This window comes from Tiliqua scincoides, chromosome 12 (assembly GCF_035046505.1).
Source record: "Tiliqua scincoides isolate rTilSci1 chromosome 12, rTilSci1.hap2, whole genome shotgun sequence".
In the NCBI taxonomy this organism is placed as follows: Eukaryota; Metazoa; Chordata; class Lepidosauria; order Squamata; family Scincidae; genus Tiliqua; species Tiliqua scincoides.
This window is the reverse complement of record NC_089832.1, coordinates 3,974,678-3,979,457: the sequence shown is the minus strand read 5'-3', so window position 1 is coordinate 3,979,457 and position 4,780 is coordinate 3,974,678. Positions and strand designations below refer to the sequence as shown.

The window sequence follows — 4,780 nt, the reverse complement described above, 5'->3', positions numbered from 1 at the left end:
AGATGAACCAGAGGCAACAACCCAAAGCATCTCTGTGTGTGAACTTAAGAAATGCAGGTCTGCTGATGTAATAGGGTCATCGGTTGGACATTTGGACCACCTGGACATCCCCCCCATCTGCCCTAACCAGGTAGACATGTGTCAATTTCAACAGAGGGATGACCAGAATCCTTTGCTTCAGGGAGAGCCAGCCAAGAAGACACAATTTACATGTCCCTTTCTGTAAGGGCACAGAATTATTATTATTTTTTTAAAGACAACCATTGCAGGAGGATGTCTGTGTTTGGATGCTCAGACATCACAGAAGACCCTGGTTGGGGAGAGGGTGCTGGAAGTGTCCAAAAATAGGTCAAAAAATGACAGAGAAAGGTAGGATTTTTTGAGCCCTTCAGCTGCCATCCAGTGTTGAGTACTCAGTCAACGCATGTGCTATGCATTGTGGAAACCAAAATATTTCCACATTTTAGAATCATCTTTGATGTTATGGATGGCCATGGCTGTCCATGGTAGATTTAGAGACTGGAAACCTATGGAGGTAGCTGTATCAGAAACTCAGAATGCATCCTACGCTATATTCCAGTCCCAACTAGGTGAAACTGGTTCATTTTGAGAGCATAATACGTGTTATCACCTTTGGGTGTGTGGTTTACTTTGCTGAACTGCTCAGAGAAATTAATCCACAGTCTCTGTGCTACCCATTTAAGGTGCAATCCTAACCCCTTATGTCAGTGCTTTCCAGCACTGGCATAGCGGTGCCATTGGGATCTGTGCTACATCCTGTAGTTGGGTGTCACTCATGGAGGCCTCCTCAAAGCAAGGGAATGTTTGTTCCCTTACCTCAGAGCTACATTGCCCTTATGTCAGTGCTGGAAAGCACTGACATGGGGTTAGGATTGCACCCTTTGAGCCCAATCCTGTCCAACTTTCTAGCTCTAGTATAGCCATAATACAGACCCGTGGTAAGGGAACACATGTTCCCATACCTTGAGAAGGCCCAAGTTACTGCCCCTCCACTGCTGGATGCAGCCCACATCCCACTGGCACAACTGCACCAGCACTGGAAAATTGGATAGGATTGTGCCCTTAGTCAGTAGGGGTATATTTGCATACAGCCATTTCTTTTCAGCAATCAATGCAGGAATATTTTGCACAGTGGGGCTGCCTTGCCTTGGAATAGAAACAGCCAAGTAAACTAGATATCAAATTAGAAATGAAATGGCTAGGGTCGCACAGGGCCCTTAAGATAGAAGAGTTTGGATATTTGTGGAAAGAACTTTGGGTACTTCTTTATTTATATTTTATAATTGCACCACTGGAGGCAGTGGGGTGGAGTTGAGAGAGAGAGAGAGAGAGAGAGAGAGAGAGAGATTTAATCCCTGGTAGTATCTTCAGGTGAATCAGGCTAAGACCCTGTTCCTAGGCGGCATGTTTGCCAACTTTCAACATCCTGCCAAATCCTTTTCAAAAAGGCAAACTAGAAACTTCTGGCTTTAGGTCAGATTCAAGCTAGCTGAGCCAGGAGCTCACATAGGCTTTTAGTATTTCTTTAAAAGCTTTTTATATCTCTTTTCAATGCAAGTTTCCATATGTACAAAAAAAAAAAAAAAATTAAGGCTGCAATACTATAGGTATTTTCCTAGGAGTAAGCCCCATTGAATACAATGGGACTGATGTCTGAGTATACATGAATAGGAGTAAGCTTGTAAACTGCATTACGTTTAAAAAAATCAAACCAGTAAAGACAAATAAAAAGTCAAAACAACAGAACAGAGAAAAGTTTCACAAAAATGTTCTAAAACCAATGGGCCTGAACTTCTTTCCTGGAAAACTCAGTGCTGTAGGCAGGGTGACCAGATACAACTTGGAGGACAGAGTGACTGTACCTTTAATCATTGTACAGAAGATGGAATTTTAGCAGGTGCAGCTCAAATTCCCTCTTCACTACGATGGTTAAAGGTATAGGTGCTCTGTCCTCCATTGTATCTGGTCACCCTGGCTATAGGAGACAACACTGACTATAAGGATGGAAATTGAAGCTGATTTGGCCTCTGAACAACCCAAGTCCATCCCATAGTTTCCTTCTCCCTAACTCCTTCTTCCAACCCTTGCAGCTAGGAGAAATTGGGGGCAGAAGAGATCAGGTCAAGAGGTCCACAGCAATAGATGGCTGCCTGCTTTGCAGCCACACCTGTTTGCACAAGCAGCAATGGGGTGCATTCTGCTTCCCCCTGAGTAAGCACCATGCTCCCTTCCCCATTGTCTCTTTGCCCTCTTTGCAACAGGTGGCTGGCTTCCTTCCAGAGGAGACCAGTCACATGACAACCCTCCCCCTTCTCCACGCTGGCTGCAGCTGCTGTGGTGGGTCTTTTAGTGCCCCGTCTTATTAGCATCTATGGAGTAGCGCCTGTTGGCAGATTTCCCCCTTAACGTCATGCATCCGATTGAATTACATGCAATGGCCAAGAGGGATGTTCCGCTGTGTGTTAAATTCTGTGGCTGAGTCGGGTCTCTAGCTAGCTGACCGGGTAGGAGAGGAACAACATGACTATAGCATGGTTTTTCCAGCTACACTCTGAGAGGCTGATGGGTGGGAGTTCATCCATGTACCTGGTTCACCTACAGGCAGGGACCTGTAGTTTCATCTACATTGGGGGCAGTAGCTCCCCACCAAAAAGGCAAACCTTTTGATGAGGTTGTCTCTATAAGTGCTTTACTCCTATATCATTTGCACACATCCAATTCTGGGCACCTCACTAAGAAAGATGCAACCAGACAGGAGCGGGTTAAAAGAAGAGAATGACAGAGGGCTGGAGAATAAGCCCCTTGAGGGAAAGTTGAGGAAACTTGGTATGTTTAGCATGAAGAAGTGAAGGCTGAGAGCAGATATGATAGTGCTCTTCAAATACCTGAAGGGCTGTCCTGTGGAAGAAGGAACAAAACTGTTCTCAGCTGTCTCTGAGAGTAGAACTAGATCCAGTGGGTGCAAACAGGACAGTGTTTCTCAGACTGTGGGTCGGGACCCACTAGGTGGGTCGTGAGCCAATTTCAGGTGGGTCCCCATTCATTTCAATATTTTATTTTTAATATATTAGACTTGATGTTCCCATGGTATGTGACTGTATTTGGGGAAATGTGACATATCTGTACTTTGAACAAGCTACTATGTATATTAACAATGATAGTCAATGGGACTTACTCCTGGGTAAGTGTGGGTAGGACTGCAGCCTAGGATTGTTAAAAATTTTCCTGCTCGATGATGTCACTTCCAGCCATGACATCACTTCTGGTGGGTCCTGACAGATTCTCATTCTAAAAAGGGGGTCCCGGTGCTAAATGTGTGAGAACCCCTGCTGTAGGAGAGTTTCCTGCTACTGGGAGGGGGTCCGACCAAGTGACTTTGTGGGTCCCTTCCAACTCTATGATTCTATGAACATGCAACAATAAGCTAGCATTCTTGGCAGCTTCCTGTTCTAGTTCAAAATCTGAGTTGAAGCTGCTGCTGAATGACTGCTTCCCACATGCACTTCGACCCCCGCAAGCTATAGAAGCCTTGCAATCTGCTGCATTGGACTTCCTGTGGTCCCTTCTAACTTGATTTACTGGTGACAACAGCTCCTCCGACCCTCCTATCAGTCACCAGAGACACCACCCCCCAGAAGTTCTACAATAATGCAGAGGCCTCTGGGGGACACTAGCATTTGTAGATGGGGTGCCATCAATACTTCCAGGATGCCAAGAAACAGGCCAAAAAGGCAGAAGCATTCCTCCTGTTTTGCCTCCCCCACAGCTTGCTTTCCAGCAGCTGGCATGCAGAAATTATTGCCTTGGACCATGGAGATCTCATTTAGCTGTCATGGCTAATAGCCATTGATTGACCTGTCCTCCAAGAGTTTTGTCTAATCCCCTTTTAATAAGTATGTGCCCTCATGGATCAGACTAAACGTCCATCAGATTCAGTATTCTGTTTCCCACAGTAGAGAACCAGGTGCCTGCAGGAGCCCCACAAGCATGGCAGCCACTCTAATCTCCTGTTATGCCCCCCCCCCCAGCAACTGGAAATTGAGGTATGGTGCCTCTAAGCTGGAATGTTGGCCTGCCTCCCTCATAGAACCACTGGCTGGTGACCCGAGTACAGTGACTTGGTTAAGCCATTTCTACCCAACATTTCGTATATGCAACAGGGATGAAATGTGTACGTCTGTGGGCTGGGCAAAAATGGGTTAAAGTGGGAGAAGGTGCAGTTGATCTTTGTCAGGTAATCTCAATGGACAAGTGTTCCTTGTTAGTCTCTCTTACCAGCCTGCTTTGAAAAGAAGCCTTGGTGCTGTAAGGTGATCCAACAGCTGCCTTCTCTAGCACTTCAGGGTGAACAACTCGGAAAGTCAAAACAACTTTGGGAATTCTGCCTCATTAAAAATAGCAGCTGCAGGGACCCTGTGACTTGCCACTTCTTTAGCTGGGTCTGGTAAGCCTCCAAGGCAGCCCAGAACCCTTCTTTCCTCTTACCCTCCCAGCAGTCCCCAGAACTGACAGATTGTGTGCCTTTTGGAGTGTTTTCCTCAACTGACCCTAAGGAAAACTGGGAGCAGGAGACTTTGAAGGACAGTGTTGTTTTAAAGGGCACAAGGCAGGAAAAAGAGCATGTGAAAAAGACAGGATTAATCAAGACCTTCTCTCAAGAGTGCTTGGGGATTCTAGGCTAACAATAGCTTCTCAGCTCGCACCACTGTGTCAGGGAAAGGATTTCTTAGCCCAGCCTAAGGTAGGTGGCATTAACGGA

The 4,780-nt window shown here is 46.0% G+C and overlaps 1 protein-coding gene across 1 annotated transcript in view; it reads right to left on the bottom strand.

Annotated features, from left to right (window-relative positions):
• The window catches only part of F9 (coagulation factor IX), a 64,821-nt gene extending 60,478 nt beyond the window's left edge, over window positions 1–4,343 (bottom strand). The window contains exon 1 of the mRNA XM_066640024.1: window positions 4,297–4,343. The gene's annotated coding sequence lies outside the window, so the exon portion shown is untranslated. The remainder of the gene's footprint in view (window positions 1–4,296) is intronic.
• Window positions 4,344–4,780: the final 437 nt, after the last annotated feature.